The 21,514-nt window shown below is 41.8% G+C and overlaps 1 protein-coding gene across 3 annotated transcripts in view; it reads left to right on the top strand.

The window, feature by feature from the left end:
* LOC142655318 (zinc finger protein 219-like) overlaps positions 1-21,514 on the top strand; it is a 92,198-nt gene that overhangs the window by 48,345 nt on the left and 22,339 nt on the right. The window lies entirely within an intron of this gene.

Consider the following 21,514-nt stretch of genomic DNA (forward strand, 5'->3'; position numbering starts at 1 on the left):
AAAAACATAATAGATAGGAGTCTGCAATGTGTGCATATGCTAAAGACCCTTGTTATCAAGTTATCAAACAACAACAGAATTAAGGTCTAAAGGGGGTTTTGCACTGGGCAATTATCGGGTAAACGATCGTTCTAACTGTGTTGCGATCAGCAGTTAAACTACCAAACACTCGTTCATCAGCTGATCGTATCGTTTTAAAAAAAGTAAAATATAATCGTTGTCGGCAGCACATTTCCCCGTGTAAACGGAGACACACTGCCGACATGATAATGTATGGGGGCCAGCAATCGGAGTACCGACTGCTCGTCCCCATAGCTCCTCGTAAGCTGTCTCGTTGATCGGCGCTCGCTGCATCTGCCAAAATCGGCCAGTGTAATAAAGCCTTAAGGTTCTGTTCACATCTGCATTTGAGCCTGTCGCAGATTCCTTCACATTTGAATGAAAAAATAGCATGCAGCGCTATTATTTCTTGCAAACTGATGGACACCAAAACAGAACCCGAAGGACCACATTATAAGTTAATGGGGTTCCTTGGGCGCCGGCTGGTGTCCGTCGTGATATGACGCAGATGAACAGAGCCTTAGTGGCTCAATTCTGAACTTTTAAGCTTTAAGGCCTAACTACTTTTCTTATGATTCATTGGCAGGAATCTCTTCTCTATAGGCCATGTCAAAGGGGACAGCAGAAAACTCGGAACTTGAGTGCACCAATCTGAGACTGGTCATTCACATTACATAATTTAAATAAATTCCTCCAGTCCACAACAGGTTTGTTTAGCTCCTTTTGGATGCTGTGGGGGACAGGGTCGGCTGAGAGACACCTTAAAGAGGCTCTGTCACCAGATTTTGCAACCCCTATCTGCTATTGCAGCAGATAGGCGCTGCAATGCAGATTACAGTAACGTTTTTATTTTTTAAAAACGAGCATTTTTGGCCAAGTTATGACCATTTTCGTATTTATGCAAATGAGGCTTGCAAAAGTACAACTGGGCGTGTTGAAAAGTAAAAGTACAACTGGGCGTGTATTATGTGCGTACATCGGGGTGTGTTTACTACTTTTACTAGCTGGGCGCTCTGATGAGAAGTATCATCCACTTCTCTTCAGAACGCCCAGCTTCTGGCAGTGCAGACACAGCCGTGTTCTCCAGAGATCACGCTGTGACGTCACTCACAGGTCCTGCATCGTGTCAGACGAGCGAGGACACATCGGCACCAGAGGCTACAGATGATTCTGCAGCAGCATCGCCGTTTGCAGGTAAGTCGATGTAGCTACTTACCTGCAAACGCTGATGCTGCTGCAGAATCAACTGTAGCCTCTGGTGCCGATGTGTCCTCGCTCGTCTGACACGATGCAGGACCTGTGAGTGACGTCACAGCGTGATCTGGCAGAAGCTGGGCGTTGTGAAGAGAAGTGGATGATACTTCTCGTCAAAAAGCCCAGCTAGTAAAAGTAGTAAACACGCCCCGATGTACACACATAATACACGCCCAGTTGTACTTTTACTTTTCAACACGCCCAGTTGTACTTTTGCAAGCCTCATTTGCATAAATACGAAAATGGTCATAACTTGGCCAAAAATGCTCGTTTTTAAAAATAAAAACGTTACTGTTATCTACATTGCAGCGCCGATCTGCTGCAATAGGAGATAGGGGTTGCAAAATCTGGTGACAGAGCCTCTTTAAGTACCGCTTAGAATCAGCAAGGCAAAAAACAACATGGCGGATATAGATTCCCTCCAAGAGAGAATTCCCTTAGCTGTCTGACAAAACCCTGCATACAGTCATTTGTACGTGGGGAGCCGAACATATTCACAAACATAAAAAAACGATGATGTGACAGATACAGAAGAGTACACATACAAAGGCGTAGATATATGTAATATAGATGTGTACTGAAATACTAAATAAATTGTCAATTAATGAACATATAATTGTGAGGGTTCAGACAAATGTTCCTCATCACTACAAGGTTTCCAGTAATAATTCATAGGGTCACTGTCTTGTTGGCCCGGAAGGCCTGGAGTATAGGTCCATAGTGCTGTTGAATAAATCAGACACAATGCTTTATTATTTCCACTGTTAAAGTAGAATGAGGGGAATGAGGTAATGCTCAGAATGAGGAGACCGTGTGACACATGCTCAGGGTTACAGGAAAGGGTGATTTGTGTCACAAATATTTATTACATACTAGTAGAATTTGGGGCAGTCTGTTGTGAACATGGCATATGTAAGCATCTAACTTACTGCAGTATTTGTTGCAGTCCTGTTATAACAGTGACTATTTTAGGTGGGTGTTTTATGCTTGTTAGAAAATGTAACAGTGTTTAGTAAAAACGTATGAATGTGGAGGCGTTCACAGCACCCTTATTAACCTGGATCTGCATACATGGATGCATGGACAGTTACAATCATTCTTCGGACTCTGCACGGGGGCACACAAAGTCCCTGTGGCACTGTTCGGGTATATTCACAAATAAAGACTGGATTTTCCGCAGCGTATTTCATTGCGGAAAATCAGTAGCAACAAAGTGAATGAGATTTTAAGAAATCTCATCCACACGCTGCCTAAAAAATCAGCCGGATTTTTATTTTTTTTTAATCTGCAGAATTCTTCTGCAGAATCGCTTGTTTTCTGTTGCGGGTAATCCCTATTGAATTCAATGGAGAGGTAAAATCCTGCAATCAATTTTGCAATTTTTGCAGTGGAAAATCTGTCATTTCGGTGCAAAAATCACAATTCATAAAAATAAAAAGCTTATACTTACCCGTTCTTTATGCTTCTCCGTCCGTCCTGGGATGAAGTTTCATCCCATGTGACTGCTGAAGCCAATCAAAGGCTGCAGCGGTCACGTGGGATGAAGCGTCATCCTAGCAGGCTGGGTTGCAGGAAATCAGTGGGACGCGTCACCATGACTACGGGTAAGTATAAGCTTTTTTTGTTTTGTTTTCTGCAGTGGACATTTTGCCAGAAAAACTGCACCACAATTTGGCCGGAATTCCCTGCGGGGTCTAGGGCGGATATGCTGTGTACTTTTAGGGTATGTTCACACGCAGTGGTTTCAGACGTAATTGCTTTTGACTCTGCATGTGTCATATCCAGAAGAAAAGAACCAGCTCGAATGATATAAAGGCCCTTCTGAAGATCAGAAACAAAAAGATACAGCAAGGGCATGAAGGTATGAACATGGCAGGCATGTTTTATGATGGAGTATCTTTTCTCACTGATGAAAAGTAACATCACCCAAAAGTGAAAATTCAGTTACCACTCCATCACTCCAAACCCCCGACCTCGTGTAAATATAGCTTGGAATGTTAGAAGAATGAGAACAGAGGGGGAATGTTACCTAAAACTGAATTTCCTGTTTTGGATGGAGCTACCTTTTAATCCCTTCGTGACCAGGATATTTTGATACTACAAAGTCCTTTAGTAATCATATACTTTTCAAGTAAAACATTTTTGTTAGTTCTGCATTTACACATCAATTTTTCAAACGACTGACGAACGATCGGTGGTTTGAACTCTGACTTTTTCATCAGTAAAATCATAGTACATATTCCACCGTTTTTGGTTTAATATTATTATTTTTTTATCCCTTAGACCTCATGCACACTTCCATCACCGTTTTCACGGCCGTTTCTCAAGGATCTGTGTGTCCGTTATGGTTTCCGTGTGTACTCCATGTCCGTTCCGTGTTTCCCTTTCAAACGGACGTTGTGCATCCGTTTGGCTTCCATGTTTCCGTTAAAAAAATGGAAGGTATTGAACTTCATTTGAACTTGTCACATGTCCCAGTCTGTGAACTTTGGCACGCCCTGCCAATAATAGGGCAACGGATCCGTCAAAAACGCGTGCCGTCCGTTTTTTTCACGGACCAATTGACTTCTATGGGCCCCAGGGTCATGGAATCACTTACAAACGTAGGACATGCTCTACTTTTGATGGAACGGAACAACGGATCCGTGAAAATAATGGAAGTGTGCATGGGCCCATTGAAATGAATGGGTCAGGGTGCTATCAGTGAAAAAAACGGATAGCACCCTGAAGAAAAAACTGAAGTGGGCATGAGGCCTTAGTCCCTGTTCACACAGAGTTTTTTTGAAGGCAGAAAAAATTTGCTTCAGAATTTTGAGGCTGATTTTGACCTGCCTGCGCTTTTTTGCTGCGGTTTTCGCTGCATTTTTCTACCGAGGCCATTGACGCTAATTCAAGGTCCGCGGGCAAAAAAGGCCACGAAAAACGCTTGGAAACGAGCGCCATTGTTTTTTTTTTTCTGCCTCCCATTGATTTCAAGGTGGAGGTCAGGCGAACCCACCGCAAGAAAGGACATCCGCTTTTTTTTTCCGCGAACGGGTAAAAGCCGCCTATGAAAAAAACACCTCTACCTCCCATCGAAATCAATGGGGGGGGTGATTTTGTCCGTTTTCTGGCACAGGGCCTTAGACCTCGGTTACAAGGAATGTTGTTCTTGCATTGCTCTGTGTATAGATCACGCTTAGTAGTAATCGAATGGCTCTCGGCTATTAGATCACTATTGTCAATGGTTTGTATATATGAGAATGCTGGAAAGAAAGACAATGTCTTTTCTGCAGCTCCCTGTCCCATATTACTGGTGAAGAGCAGAAGGTAGAATTAAGCAAGAGCTGACACAAAAGTAGGAAGTATGTCTATATTCCTGAGACACATTGCAAATGCTGCTGTGATGCAAATATGCAGGTGTGGTCAAAATCAGCGTTGTGTCCTCCAATTAGTCATCTCAATATTGGGTAAGCCCAACTTAGAGCAGAATAAAGGAAGTTCCGGTGTGAACACAAGATATTAAGCCATTCTTAGCACCTGTAAAGCAAATGGGAAACCCAAACTGTACGCTTGTCATTTTTTGATAATAGACATCAGTAAGGGCTTATAAATGATAGATGTTCTGGGATAAAATCAAGAGGTTGTTTATTCCTAGCTCTGACCATCTCTTCTTTAAAAAGGGTTTGAAGATGGTAAAAGTAGCCAAAGAGTTGAGATGACCGTCAGCTGGACTATCCTACACAACTCTTCCATAAACAGATTGCACAAACATGCATGTTTATTTCAGTCTGGACAGGGGGATATGCTGCTGCCAAACACCTCTGGCACCGCTTATCTCCAAGAGTAAAGGCCTGTATGAATGCCAGGATCTGACAACAGAAATCTCACTCCTTTGGCCAGCATAAGACCCTGGGTAACATTAAGAACATGATACGCCATTTCTATCAGAATATTCAAGGACACAGATCTTTGTTCATCTAAGGGTATGTTCACACGCTAGACTAAAAACGGCTGTGAAATACGGGGAAACCAGCCTCTGATTTTCAGCCGTTTTTTAAGCATCAAGCATTTTTTGATGCGTTTTTTTACGGCTGATTTTGGAGCTGTTTTTCTATTGAGACAATGAAAAACGGCTCCAAAAACATCTCAAGAAGTGACATGCACATCTTTTTTACGGTTGCATATTTTTACGCGTTGTTTTTACAAATGGCGCGTAAAAGAAAGCCCCGTGGAAACGAAACTCTGTTTTTCTCATTAAAATCGATGGGCAGATGTTTGGAGGCGTTCAGCCCCCGTATTTTTAGCTGTTTTTAGGGGCGTTTACAGCCGGAAACACGGCTGAAAATAGGCCGTGTGAACATACCCTGAGGCTCATGCTTTATGCTGATGTAGTGAGTCCTACTCATGTGTTTGGTGTGACAACGCTGTTACCTTTCACCTTGGGTATTCGTGCTAATCCATTATTTGGTTTTCTTCATTGTATATTATTTTATTGGCTTGTTATTATTATTATTATATAGTTGGATTTGTATTTTGTAATCTTTATATGACTCATAATTTAGTTAAAGGAGAACTACCAGTTGTAACAAACATTTAAAACATCCCTTATTGTACATTAAAATGTTAAACCGTTTTTAATCGCTTACCTTTGTGCTGGATGTTATAGGCCCATGTTTTCTCATGCCCTCCTAATAATACTCAGGGTATGTTCACACGCAGTAGCAAAATACGGACCTGGTTTCAGGCGAAAACCACTCCTGATTTTCAGACGTTTTTGTAGCAACTCGCGTTTTTTTCGCGGCGTATTTTACGGACGTTTTTGGAGCTGTTTTTCAATGGAGTCAATGAAAAACGGCTCTTAAAACGTCCCAAGATGTGACATGCACTTCTTTTTCGCGGGCGTCTTTTTACGCGCCGTATTTTGACAGCGACGCGTAAAATAACACCTCGTGGGAACAGAACATCGTAAAACCCATTGAAACCAATGGGCAGATGTATGTAGGCGTAATGGAGCCGTTTTTTCAAGCGTAAATTGAGGCGTAAAACGTCCGAATTACGTCTGAAAACAGTGCGTGTGAACATACCCTCACTGTTCTGTTTACTGGCCTTGTCATAGAGCCCTTGTATGAATTCCAATTGCCATACACGTAAATATCAACATCCTAAGGCCTTATTCAGACAAGCGTGTCTGTTTTGCATCTGCAAAAAAACGGACCGTATTTAACGCATTTCAGTTCCATGTGCCATCAGTGTTTGTTTTTAATGTCAGTGTTGGTATACATTTTTTTTGTTTTTGATGAAGTCCGTGTGCTGTCCGTACCCAAAGACTTCAGTGGGCAAGGTGGTCCGCAAAAACGGACCAGAATAGGACATGCAGTGAGTTTCACGCAACAGAAACACGCTGCGTGAAAAATCACGGACGTCTGAATAGCTTTATTGAATTGCATAGGTCCGTGTGCTGTCCGTTTTTTTTTTAATGGACAGTACACGGACGTATACAAAGTTCGTCTGAAAAAGGCCCAACTTGCTTGGATAATGTTGGCTATGTGTGGACTTTGATGCAGTAGTGATTTGGATATAAAAAATTTCCAATGAAGATAGGTTGTAACTATAAACTTGTGTAAGTTCAGGCTCACACAACAGTTTTTTGAGCCAAAGCCTGAAGTAGATCCAAAAGGAAGGAATGTTCTAAAGAAAAGACTGAACCCTCTCCTTTCTTTTCTATCCACTCCTGTGTTTGGCTAAAAAAAAAACAAAGCCAAAAGCTGCATCAAAAATACGTGTGTGATTCTGGCCTAAGCCAGGCGCACTTGAGAGCCATGCTCTTTTAACCTCATTCATTTCAGTGCTAGTACACCAGAAAACTTGTTTAAAATATATGATTCAATAAGGATATAAAAGTCATTTATTTGTAACCGTAGTCATTTTAAAATGCATTTTGGCAGAAGATGAACTGATGCTTGTCATTTAGATGTTTAATGCAGGGGAGTATATGCATAACTTCCAAAATCTGCTTTGAAATATTAGTGGCACTGGATACGCTCTTGACATAGATAAAATGTGCTACTACAGGACACAGTGTTTCATGATTTAATGCTGCTTTGTATATCAATAACTTATTTATTCACGTGACCGTAAAAAATAATGGCTTCATTACGTCCAGAAAACAAAGCTTTTTCATCCTGGAGTTCCATAACCATGTTCGTATTACTACTGTTTGACCGTATTAGATCCGTGCAGTTCAATTTGGGATCCGTTTTTTCCATCCATACATATTTTAAGAAATCCTCAAAAATACAATCCTATTGTCATAACCATAATACAGATGTTTGTTCGCTTCCATATAACGGCTGTGATAATTTTGGGTCTTCATTGACTTCTATGGGGATTTATCGGCTGCCAATTGGCTGCATTTTTATTTTTTCAGCATTTGAGTATGCGTGTGTACATGCATAAAAACATTCACGTGAATAGAACCATTTATTATTATTATAGGGTAAGTGTTCAAACAGTAGTGCGGTCGGTTTAGACTAGTATACAACACGAATATAAAAAAATATATTTGTGTGATTTAGGCCTTATACCTATATAATGGTTGTTCACTAAACTTTTGTTTATCCTATATAGAAGCAGCATAAAAAGATGTAGCCCACTACCTATCAGACAACAACCTCTCGCTTTATATGTTATCTCTTGTGTACTATCTTTATTAAATAGTGAGGGTGCTCTGTTAGGCTGGGTTCACACAGTGCCGTCAAAACGCGTTTTTCTGCCAATTTTGCAAAAAGGAGCGGTTTTGCCACGGTTTTGACCGCTCCATGATGACATCTTTGGGAATACAGCATTATAAAGGCCCGAAATGTGCGTTGCCAATCATTGCCCGGTGTAAATAGGGGAGCGATCAAACGACAAACAAGCAAACGCTTCTTGGTTGGCTCATCAGATGTTGAATGCAGCCCAAAATATGGTCGCTTGTCGGCAGCACATCACCCCATGTAAATCAATAGAGGGGATGTGCTGCCGACAAGTTGCAAACTGTATGAGGAAGAGCGATCATATTAACGATCTTTATCACCATATATTCTGATCATTGCAATGTTTAAAGTGTAGCTAGAAGTTTGGATTGGTGGTGGTCTGAGCACGGAGACCCCCACCAATCGCTAGAACGAAGCAGGTGAAGCGCTCGTGTGAACGCTCAGCCGCTTCGTTTCTGTTCGGCTTTTTCCGGAAATAAATGTATCCGTGTACGGACTCAATAGAAAGTCTATGAGCCCGTACTCCGATACATTAAGCGGCTGAGCACTCACACGAGCGCTTCAGCTGCTTCGTTCTAGCAATTGGTGGGGGTCTCAGTGCTCGGACCCCCACCAATACCAACTTCTGACATGTCTCTATGACAAGTCAGAAGTTTGTCAAACATTTAACTGCACTTTAAATGGAGCAAACGAGTGCTGGTGGACATTATGTATCACTGCTTGTTTAGGCCAGGATCACACACCGTTTTGATGCAGTTTCTGGCTCAGTTTTTTTTAGTCATACACAAAAGAAAGGAGATGCATCAGTCTTTTATTTATACCTTTTCTTCTCTTTGGATCCACTTCTGGCTTTGGCTCAAAAAACTGCATCAAAACTGTGTGTGTAAAAAGCACCTTACGTCCATGTACCTCCAGATGTTGTTCATCTGTTCTTTTTTGTAACATCAGTTGCGTTTAAGGGTTAGGGGCTGCTTGTTCGATCAAATATTTTGTCACCCATAGCAACCACTCAGATATCAGCTGTTAGTTTAAGGCTGGATTCACATGAGCATGTTCGGTCCGTAAAGGACGGAACGTATTTCGGCCGCAAGTCCGGGACCGGACACAGTGCAGGGAGCCGGGCTCCTAGCATCATAGTTATGTACGACGCTAGGAGTCCCTGCCTCTCCGTGGAACTACTGTCCCGTACTGAAAACATGATTACAGTACGGGACAGTTGTCCTGCAGCGAGGCAGGGACTCCTAGCGTCTTAGCGGCTCCCTGCAGTGTGTTCGGTTTGGGACTTGCGGCCGAAATACGTCCGTCAATTACGGACGTAACATGGTCGTGTGAATCCAGCCTAAGTGATCTTATATTATTGTTAAAAATCCAAGGTGTAGCGTAGTCGACCTATGCTTTCCAATACAACTGTATGTAAAATAAACAACAACACTGCGTGGTATATGTATTTCTTCATTGAAAGTCAATGGCAGACATACTGTATGCAGCTGTTTAGGCAATGTGAACCTAGTCTTGCATAGTGACAATGCAGATGAGTCATATAACAAGTAGTGAAATGTAATTCACAGTTTATTGACGTTTTATTTAACTAAACACACCCCAAAGGTCAGTGCTATGTCATGTAAGGGACATGCTTCCACATGGCATACACACCCAATGATGTTTCAGAAAACAGATTAGCATTTTTTGTTGCAAATTGAGTAGGATGAGCTGGAGCTTCTTCCACCGTGTTGCTAGTATTTTAGGATGTGTATGCTTGATAAAGAAATATTTTAATTTTGTGTGGAGAATATCTGTTTCTTCTGTTTGGACCAGCATGGATGTTATTGTTGGTTTCCTGCTCGGTCTCAATAAGGGTATGTTCACATCTGCGTTTGTACTTTCATTTTTGTGTTCTGTCGTAGAAACAGAAAAATATCAATAAGGGTAAGTTTAGACGTAGTGTAAATACTGCAGATTTTCCGCAACTAATTTTGTTGCGGAAAATACGCAGCATAATACAGTAGCAGCAGAGTGGAAGAGATTTGAAAACGTAAGTATGACACTTGTTTTTTTGTTTTTTGCAGCGGACATTCTGGCCAAAAAACTGCACCTCAATTTGGAAGTCCTCAGATTCTTCAGGACCATAAAGCATTAAAAAGGTTTTCCCACGAGGGACATCTATGATCTATCCACAGGATATGTAAAAAATGTCAGATAGATGCGGGTCCCACCTCTGGAACCCATCTCCAGAACGGGGCCCCTAAACCCCTTTCTAACTCTTTGTGTGTCGGCTGATTTCCAACCATGAAGGTGAAAACGGTGTAGCACACTGAGCTACGCTGTTTTTGTAAGCACCATATAATTGAATGGTAGTTACGGAAACGGAGTAGCTTGCATGCTAAGCTTCTTCCGTAACTGCTATTCACTACTATAGGAGTTACAGAAACAGGGTAGCTCAGCGGGCCACGCTGTTATCGTAACTCCCGACCATAAAGTCAGGAAGTGGCTATATTAGGGGGCCCCGTTCTAGAGATGGGTGCGGGTCCCATAGATGGGACCCGCATCTATCTTAAATTTATGACATATCCTGTGGATATGTCATAAACGTCCCTCGTGGGAAAACCCTTTTAAGGGCTTGTCCACACGTAAGGGATGTGCTGCGGAAAATTTGTGCAGCATTTACTTGCGCATCAACTAGCAGACAATCCAATGCAGAAAATCTGCACCATTTCATGCGGGTTTTTTTTACTGCAGAATCAGATGCGGATTTTAATTTTTACTGCGGCAAATAGTGCAGATTTTTTTTTCTGCATGTTTTTTTGTGTATTTTTTTAAGGGCTGTGTGATGGTGATATTTCTTCTTCCTGTGATGTCATTTCCACCTCCTGTAAGAAATTCTGCAGCGTTTACGCTGTAAATTACGCAGTACATTGTAGTTTGCTGCGGAATTGTTCCGCATTGATTTCTAAGGGGAAAAAAATGCAGGAAATCAGTCCACATTCTGCAGCAAAATAATTGATATGCTGCGGAAATAAAATTGCGCACCGCAGGTGAATTTCTGGACAGAATTTTTCCGTAGCGTGTGGATGACATTTGTTAAATCGCTTTGCTGCTACTGTATTACGCTGCAAGTTTGGCGTTCGCAATTTTGGTCCGAAAATATGCAGCAATTCTGTTATGTGTAGACAAGCCCTAAAGGGTTATTCCCACCGTAGACATTTATGGCATATCCACGGGATATGCCATAAATGTCTGACAGATGCGGGTCCCAGCTCTAGGACCTACACCCATCTCCAGTACGGGGGTCACCCGACCCCCACTCTGCCTGGAGATGCAAGCCCCTGCTACCCGTCCTGCCTGGTGAGGCGGCCGCCGCAAACAGGCGTATAATGAATGGAGAGGTAGCTGTGCTTGCTTGGATATTTAACTCCCATAGTAATTATTGGATAGACCACCTCTCCAGTCACACTCCGCCTGTATGCGGCAGCCGCCTAACCAGGACGGGGAGCTGGGACCCGCATCTATCATAGAAATGTATAGCATATCCAAGCGATATGCCATAATTATAAGCAGAAATACCCATAAAAAGCATCAGTCTTATGTTTCTGGTAATTGTGAAGTTGTATTTAGTGGGAAGAGCAATCACTCTGCATATGTAGTCGGCTAGTCCATTCTTTATCCTTTTGTAGATCAAACACTATATAAAAAGCTCTATTGTGTACAAGAAAACGTTTTCTAATGCAGATTTTAGTGAAGTTCTTTGATTCAGGATTTAATATTTTTTTGCCACAGCCAGTTGATCATAAAGGGAGGAAAAGAGGAAAAGACTCCTGCTCTCTTTTATATCCAATCCCGGATTTGACTAAAAAAAACAACTGGATAAAAATCTGCATCAAAAATCACATGACTCCATATGCTCTTAAGCCCCATGCACACGACCGTATTTTTCATCCATCTGTAAATATAGATCCGTAGTCCTTTTATAGTCATCCGTAAACCATCTGCATATACGAAAGGGTGTCCGTAAATACGGTCCGTAATGCATCTGTATTTACGGATCTATTAAAAAACAGGGAGGAGTGCTCTTCAGCCATGACACTTAACAAAGGAACTCGTCCCTTCCTTTCCCCCTTCTGTCGTTCCTTTTTTCTCATCTCCTTTTTCAAACTTTCTTTTAAGTTATGTTTCGCTGTGGGCCTTGATGCATGTCTGCAGGCTCAGGATGCAGGGGATTAGCCCCGATTATTGCCTGGCGATACCCTGCCTGTACATTTACCTTAGAGGATGACCACATATACCGGCCTGCGTGCCGAAGTACCATATGGTTGTGTATTTTTGACATCTATCGTGACATGTCTGTTTGTAAAATTGATAAATAAAATAATTTATTAAAAAAACAAAACAGGGAGGAATCTGGGATAATACCCTGGCATCGCGTAGCAACGCTTCCGTAATTACACATCCTTAGCCATCCGTATTACGGAAGTGCCTATAGACTTCTATGGAGAGTCTGTGACATAGAAATGATAGAACATGTCCTTTTTAGGAAGTCTATGGGCGCTTCCGTAATTATGGACGGCTACGGATGTGCATTCGTAGCCGTCCTTAATTATGGGAGCGTTTCTATGCGACATACGGAAAGGTGTCCGTAGCCCATGTAAATGAATGGGTCTGTAATTACGCATGAAAAATACGGTCGTGTGCATGGGGCCTTAGGCTGGATTGCTGCACAGCTTATCGGAGGTGTTTTTTCGCAGCATTTTTTTTTACCCCCCACCCCCAAAAAAACTGGCCAATTGTTACTTTAAGGTCTATAGTAAAATATAAGGAAGCCTACATACACTTGTAGCATTTTTGGGGTTAGTAACGTTTTGTTTTGTTTTTTCTAATCGCAGCATATGGTGGGAGTTTTTGGGTGTTTTTTTTTCCTTCTGTATATGGCTTTAAAAACACCAGGAAAAATGCCTGTTCAAAATGCCACAAAAACGCATGTAAAAAGGCCATGTAAATATTTACACGCATTTTAAAAAGCTGGAAAAAAAGTGTGTGTTAGGAGGTTAGGCTGGAATCACACATGCAATGTTCAACACCTTTTTGATGCAGGATGTGGAGCCAAACCAAGGAGTAGATACCAAAGAGAAGAGACGTATTAGGGTATGTGCACACGATAACGTCAGTTACGGCTGAAATTACGGAGCTGTTTTCAGGAGAAAACAGCTCCTGAATTTCAGATGTAATTGCTCGTACTCGCGTTTTGCAGGGCGTCTTTTACGGATATAATTTGGAGCTGTTCTTCATTGAAGTCAATGAAAAACGGCTCAAATTACGTCCCAAGAAGTGTCCTGCACTTCTTTGACGACGCTGTTATTTTACGCGCCGTCTTTTGACAGCGACGCGTAAAATTATAGGTCGTCGGCACAGAACATTGGCAAACCCATTGAAATGAATGGGCAGATCTTTGCCAATGTATTAGAGGCTTGTTTTTAAACGTATTTCGAGGTGTAAAACGCCTCCAATACGTCTGAAAATAGGTCGTGTGAACCCAGCCTAACTCTTTCCTTTTGGACCTCCTTTACACACACTATTTGTTCAGCTTTTTTCATGGCATTTTTTACAAATGCGTTTTTGGTGGCATTCTTTCTTTTGTAATATTTTAAACATGTGTTTGCTCTGGCGTTTTTTTTAACTGGTTAACAACGCATGATGTTTGCTTTTCATGAGAGACAGTTCATTGCCACATCATGGCAAGCATAAACAGCAAGTGTGTCTGTGCGATCAGGAACAGGGCAACAGTTGTGGTACACAGCCGAAGCCCCGCTCTAACAACGGAGATCAGCGGAACCTCTGATCTCTGACGTTAACCCCTTGAATTCCGCTATCAAAGCTTAACGTGACATTCAAAAATGAGAATGGGGGGACCCCCTTTGATCATATCACAGGGAATTCCTGTGATGTGATCGAGGGACATACCATAGACTGACAGCCCAGGGTCCTTTGAAGGACCATGTTTTCTGTTGTTAGAGGCATACTTAGGCTATGTTCACACGGGGTATTTTGCAGAGTTTTTTGACGCGGAAACCGCGTCGCAAAACTCGGCAGAAACGGCCCGAGAACGCCTCCCATTGATTTCAATGGGAGGCGTCGGCGTCTTTTTCCCGCGAGCAGTAAAACTGCCTCGCGGGAAAAAGAAGCGACATGCCCTATCTTCGGGCGCTTCTGCCTCGGACCTCCCATTGACTTCAATGGGAGGCAGGAGAAAGCGTATATCTCGCTGTTTTATGCCCGCGGCGCTCAATGGCCGCGGGCGAAAAACGGCGCGATAATTGCCGCGAAAATCGGCGTGCAGGGAGAGGAATATCTGCCTCAAAGTTCCAAACGGAATTTTGAGGCAGATATTCCTCCCCCAAAATACTCCGTGTGAACATAGCCTTAGGTATGCATCAACAACTGCCTGTGTACTATCTGTAAACCGGATAATTTACTGGCATATAGATATATGCTAGTACATTAAAGTTATAAAAAATGGATGTTAAATAAAAAAATCACTAAAAGAAATATAAACAAATGTAAATTTTTTACAATAAATAAACTTTACTAAATAGAAGTCCCAATACATCAAATAATATACAGATATTGGTATCCTCACAATCGTAACAACCTGCACAATAAATTTATAGTATCATTTATGATGATCGGTGTATGCTGTAAAAAATAAATAGAAACTGCAGCGGAACTGCATCTTTCCTGCAGTTTTGCCAAAATAAAAATGTATATGAATTAAACAATCATGTAAATGTGACAAAAAATAGCACCTACATAAAGTACAACTAGTCCCGCAAAAAAAAATTGGACCATACAGCTACGTTGGACAAAAATGTAAACCGTTATGAGCGCCGTGATGCAAAGAGTAGAAAAATGAAGAAATTGTTCTGGTCCTCAAGGCCAAAATTTGACCTGTCCTTAAGGAATTAAAGTCCTATAGAGAAGCCTATAGGAAAGCGTCATAAAAAAACTTGCTTCCGCTAAAAAAACAAAACTGCATGTCTCAGGCCCTGCGCTAGGCATAACACATTTGGGGGGAATATATGGTAAAAATTAGTCGCAAATTTTGGTGCTTTGTGACTTTTTACCACTCTTGCCAGTGGCTCATATTGTCAGACACCAGTGCCTTTGCTGCATACTTGATAGTAGAATGTGTTATGAAATTTGCTGCTTGATTTTTGTGTTCATTAAATTTTCATGACCTTTTACAGTGGATGTGGGGATATTGCACCCCTTTAACCCCTTCCCGCTCCTTGACGTACTATTACGTCATGGCAGCTGTATCGTTCGCGCTCCATGCCGTAATAGTACGTCTCGGGAGTAACGGCCGTTTCGGCCGTCCTCCCGACACATACAGGAGCTGTGACGCTGCTGTCTTGTTCAGCAGCTGTCACAGCTCCTACAGCGGGGACCGATCGCTGTGTCCCCGCTGATTAACCCCTTAAAAGCCGCGTTCTATAGAGATCGCGGCTTTTTAGGGGTTAAGCTGCCATCGCCGGCCTGCTACGCGATAGCGGCCGGCGATGGTGACTATGGCAACCGGACACCAAACAATGGCGTCCGGCTATGCCATAGACGGAAGCCTAGTGGGTCCTGACAACGTCAGGACCCACTATGCTTGCTGTCAGTGAGTAGCTGACAGTTCTAATACACTGCACTACGCATGTAGTGCAGTGTATTAGAATAGCGATCAGGGCCTCCTGCCCTCATGTCCCCTAGTGGGACAAAGTAATAAAGTAAAAAAAAAGTTAAAAAAAGATGTGTAAAAATAAGAAAATAAAAGTTTTAAAAGTAATAAAAGTAAAAGTCCCACTTTTTCCCTTATCAGGCCTTTATTATTAATAAAAATATATAAACAAACAAATAAACTATACATAATTGGTATCGCCGCGTCCGTAACGGCCTGAACTAAAAAATTATTTTGTTATTTATCCCGCACGGTGAACGCCGTAAAAAAAAATATTAATAAACCGTACCACAATCACAATTCTTTGGTCACTTCACCTCCCAAAAAATGGAATAAAAAGAGATCAAAAAGTCGCATGTACCTAAAAATGGTACTGATGGAAAATACAGTTCGTTACGCAAAAAATAAGTCCTCGCACGGCTTTATTGATTGAAAAATAAAAACGTTATGGCTCTTAGAATAAGGTAACACAAAAAGTGAATGATTGTTTACAAAACGTATTTTATTGTGCAAACGCCATAAGACATAAAAAAAAACTATAAACATCTGGTATCGCCGTGATCGTATCGCCCCGCAGAATAAAGTTAATATATCATTTATAGCGCACGGTGAACGCTGTAAAAAAAAAAGTATACAAAAACAATAGTAGAATTGCTGTTTATTAGTCACCACGCCACCTAAAAATGGAATAAAAACTGATCAAAAAGCCGCATGCACCCCATGAAAACTACAATGGATTCCTCAAGGGGTCTAGTTTCCAAATTGGGGTCACTTTTGGGGGGTTTCCAATGTTTTGGCACCACAAGACCTCTTCAAACCGGACATGGTGCCTAATAAAAAAGAGGGCTCAAAATCCGCTAGGTGCTCCTTTGCTTCGGAGGCCGGTGCTTCAGTCCATTACCGCCCGAGGGCCACATGTGGGATATTTCTCTAAACTGCAGAATCTGGGCAATAAGTATTGAGTTGCGTTTCTCTGATAAATCCTTTTGTGTTATAAAAAAAATGGTATAAAAAGAGTAAATGTCACCTCTACTTTGCTCTAAATTTCTGTGAAACACCTAAAGGGTTCATAAACTTTCTAAATGCTGTTGTGAATACTTTGAGGGGTCTAGTTTCTAAAATGGGGTGTTTGATAGGGGTTTCTAATATATGGGCCCCTCAAAGCAACTTCAGAAATGAACTGGAACCTAAAAAAATAAATAAATGAGGCAATACTTCGCTTCTTACATTATACTGATAATGAGCCGTGCCCACTCCGAGATGACCCCAGTTTTGACCGTTTGTATAAACGGAGACCCCTATTAGACCGTTCCAGTGCCCGGTTTTCCCAAGCATACACCCCCGAGAAGTGTTTTTCTATTGATGAGTCCCTGGTACATTTTAAAGGGAGGGTTCAATTCCGCCAGTACCTGCCAGGTAAGAGGGCAAGGTATGGCGTGAAGATGTATAAGCTGCGAGAGTGCATCAGGGTATACCTACAGGTTTAGGATATATGAAGGAAAGGCCACCCCCAAACCAGACTGCATCCTGGACTACAATAGGTACATGGGAGGGATGGACTTGTCAAATCAAGTCCTGAAGCCCTACAGCGCCATGCGGTGAGGTATAAGAAGCTGGCCGGGCACATCATACAGATGGCTTTGTACAATGCGTATGTGCTACGTCGATGTGCAGGCCAGAGGGGAACTTTCCTGGAATTTCAAGATCTAATCTTTAGGGACCAGGAAGGGGGGGGGCGCATCGTACCAGGGCAACACTTTCCAGGAGAAGGTCCCCAAACCGGTGGAAAGGGAAAGAGTCAAAAGAGGTGCAGAGTCTGCTATAAGAGGGGGATAAGGAAGAACACAATATACCAATGTGACACGTGTCCCGAAAAACCAGGGCTCTGTATAAAAGATTGTTTTAAAATGTATCATACATCCCTTGATTTTCAATTTACCCTGATGCACTCCGCACAGCTTACCCCCCTCATCTTTCCCTTCTGAGCCCTGCCGTATGCCCAGGCAGCTGATAACAGCCACATGTAGGGTATTGTCGTACCCAGGAGAACCCACATTACAATTTAAGGGGTGTATATCTCCGGTGGCGCATGCTGGGCACACTATATTGGACACTGAAATGGCATATACATATATAAAATTGCAAATCTCACACTGCACCATCTGCTGCGCATTATCTTTTACACAGTACCTGTGGGGTCAAAATGCTCACTACACCTCTAGATGAATGTCTTAAGGGGTGTAGTTTTTAAAATGGGGTCACTTCTCGGGGGTTTCAACTGTACTGGTACCTCAGGGGCTTCTGCACACATGACTTAGCACCAGAAAAGCTCCAGTAGGCCAAATGGTGGTCCTTTCCTTCTGAGCCCTCCCATGGGCCCAAAGGGCAGTTTCACCACAAATGGGGTATTGCCGCACTAAGGACAAATTGGGCAACAAAATGGGGTATGTTGTTCCTTGTGAAAATAAGAAATTTTGATCAAAAATGACATCTTATTGGAAAAAATATAATTTTTTTCATTTCACAGCCCAATTCAAATAGGTGCTGTGAAAAAACTGTGCGGTCAAAATGATAACAAAAACCATAAATGAATTCCTTGAGGGGTGTAGTTTCCAAAATGGGGTCACTTCTGGTGGGTTTCCATTGCTTTGATACCTCTGGGGCTCTGCAAATGCAACATGGCACCCGAAAACCAATCCAGCAAAATCTGGACTCCAACAAACACATAGCGCTCCTTTCCGTCTGAGCCCTCCCATGGGCCCAAACGGCAGTTTATCACCACAAATGGGGTATTGCCGCACTAAGGACAAATTGGGCAACAAAATGGGGTATGTTGTTCCCTGTGAAAATAAGAAATTTTGATCAAAAATGACATCTTATTGGAAAAAATATAATTTTTTTCATTTCACAGCCCAATTCAAATAGGTGCTGTGAAAAACCTGTGCGGTCAAAATGATAACAAAAACCATAAATGAATTCCTTGAGGGGTGTAGTTTCCAAAATGGGGTCACTTCTGGTGGGTTTCCATTGCTTTGATACCTCTGGGGCTCTGCAAATGCGACATGGCACCCGAAAACCAATCCAGCAAAATCTGGACTCCAACAAACACATAGCGCTCCTTTCCTTCTGAGCCCTCCCATGGGCCCAAACGGCAGTTTATCACCACAAATGGGGTATTGCCGCACTAAGGACAAATTGGGCAACAAAATGGGGTATGTTGTTCCCTGTGAAAATAAGAAAATTTGATCAAAAATGACATTTTATTGGAAAAAATATCATTTTTTTCATTTCACAGCCCAATTCAAATAGGTGCTGTGAAAAAACTGTGCGGTCAAAATGATAACAAAAACCATAAATGAATTCCTTGAGGGGTGTAGTTTCCAAAATGGGGTCACTTCTGGTGGGTTTCCATTGCTTTGATACCTCTGGGGCTCTGCAAATGCAACATGGCACCCGAAAACCAATCCAGCAAAATCTGGACTCCAACAAACACATAGCGCTCCTTTCCGTCTGAGCCCTCCCATGGGCCCAAACGGCAGTTTATCACCACAAATGGGGTATTGCCGCACTAAGGACAAATTGGGCAACAAAATGGGGTATGTTGTTCCCTGTGAAAATAAGACATTTTGATCAAAAATGACATCTTATTGGAAAAAATATAATTTTTTTCATTTCACAGCCCAATTCAAATAGGTGCTGTGAAAAACCTGTGCGGTCAAAATGATAACAAAAACCATAAATTAATTCCTTGAGGGGTGTAGTTTCCAAAATGGGGTCACTTCTGGTGGGTTTCCATTGCTTTGATACCTCTGGGGCTCTGCAAATGCGACATGGCACCCGAAAACCAATCCAGCAAAATCTGGACTCCAACAAACACATAGCGCTCCTTTCCTTCTGAGCCCTCCCATGGGCCCAAACGGCAGTTTATCACCACAAATGGGGTATTGCCGCACTAAGGACAAATTGGGCAACAAAATGGGGTATGTTGTTCCCTGTGAAAATAAGAAAATTTGATCAAAAATGACATTTTATTGGAAAAAATATCATTTTTTTCATTTCACAGCCCAATTCAAATAGGTGCTGTGAAAAAACTGTGCGGTCAAAATGATAACAAAAACCATAAATGAATTCCTTGAGGGGTGTAATTTCCAAAATGGGGTCACTTCTGGTGGGTTTCCATTGTTTTGATACCTCAACGCCTCTTCAAACCTGGCATGCTGCCTAAAATATATTCTAATAAAAAAGAGGCCTCAAAATGCACTAGGTGCTTCTTTGCTTCTAGGGCTTGTGTTTTAGTCCACGAGCGCAGTAGGGCCACATGTGGGACATTTCTAAAAACTGCAGAATCTGGACAATACATATTTAGTAGTGTTTCTCTGGTAAAACCTTCTCTGTTACTAAAAAAAAATTGAATAAAATTGAAATTCAGCAGAAAAAATGAAATTTGCAAATTTAATTTCCACTTTGCTTTAATTCCTGTGAAATGCCTGAAGGGTTAAAAAACTTTCTATATGCTGTTTTGAATACTTTGAGGGGTCTAGTTTTTAAAATGGGGTGTTTTATGGGGGTTTCTAACACATAGTCCCCTCAAATCCACTTCAGAACTGAACTGGCACCTTCAAAAAAAGGCTTTTGAAATTTTCTTAAGAATATGAGAAATTGCTGTTTATGTTCTAAGCCTTGTAACGTCCAAGAAAAATAAAAGAATGTTCAAAAAACGATGCCAATCAAAAGTAGACATATGGGAAATGTGAACTAGTAACTATTTTGGGTGGTATAACCGTCTGTTTTTCAAGCAGATGCATTTAAATTCTGAAAAATGCTATTTTTTGTAAATTTTCTCTAAATTTTGCAATTTTTCACAAATAAAGACTGAATATATCGACCAAATTTTACCACGAACATGAAGCCCAAAGTGTCACGAGAAAACAATCTCAGAATCGCTTGGATAGGTTTAAGCATTCCGACGTTATTACCACATAAAGTGAAATATGTCAGATTTGAAAAATGGGCTCTGAGCCTTAAGGCCCAAACTAGGCTGCGTCCTTAAGGGGTTAAATCATTGTATTCATGACACCAGTCAAACTTTTTTCTATAAAGTCAAGCCCTAATAAACTTAAAACCTTCACCTCCTAGATCCCCTTCAGGGAACGGTGCGTTTGGCAAGCCATGGCGGCCTGCAGCAGCCGCATATAAGAAGTGACCAAATGATTCTGTCCCCTGATGTATGTTTGCATAACTCCCATAAACTTCGATGGAGAGAGCCGTGTAGATGCTCAGCAACCTCTCCATTTGGTTTGCTCCTACATACGTCTGCAGCGTGATACTTGGGGTATGTTCACACGCAGTGAGCAAAAACGTCTGAAAATATGGAGCTTCTGATTTTCAGACGTCTTTTTAACAACTTGTGTTTTTCGCTGCGTTTTTGGAGGCGTTTTTCAATGGAGTCAATGATAAACGCCTCCAAAAACGGGCCAAGAAGTGTCCTGCACTTCTTTTGACGAGCTGTAATTTTACGCGCCATATTTTGACAGCGACCCGTAAAATAAAGGCTCGTGGGAACAGAACATTGTAATTCCCATTGAAAGCAATGGTCAGATGTTTGTAGGCAAAACACCCGAATTACGTCTGAAACCACTGCGTGTGAACATACCCTTAAGTATGCCGTATAGGAGTCGGGACTGCAATTCTAATAGGTGGGGGTTTCAGAGCTGGGACCACCATATATCAGATATTTATAGCATATCTTGTG

The sequence above is a fragment of the Rhinoderma darwinii genome, chromosome 1 (assembly GCF_050947455.1).
Source record: "Rhinoderma darwinii isolate aRhiDar2 chromosome 1, aRhiDar2.hap1, whole genome shotgun sequence".
Taxonomy (NCBI): Eukaryota; Metazoa; Chordata; class Amphibia; order Anura; family Rhinodermatidae; genus Rhinoderma; species Rhinoderma darwinii.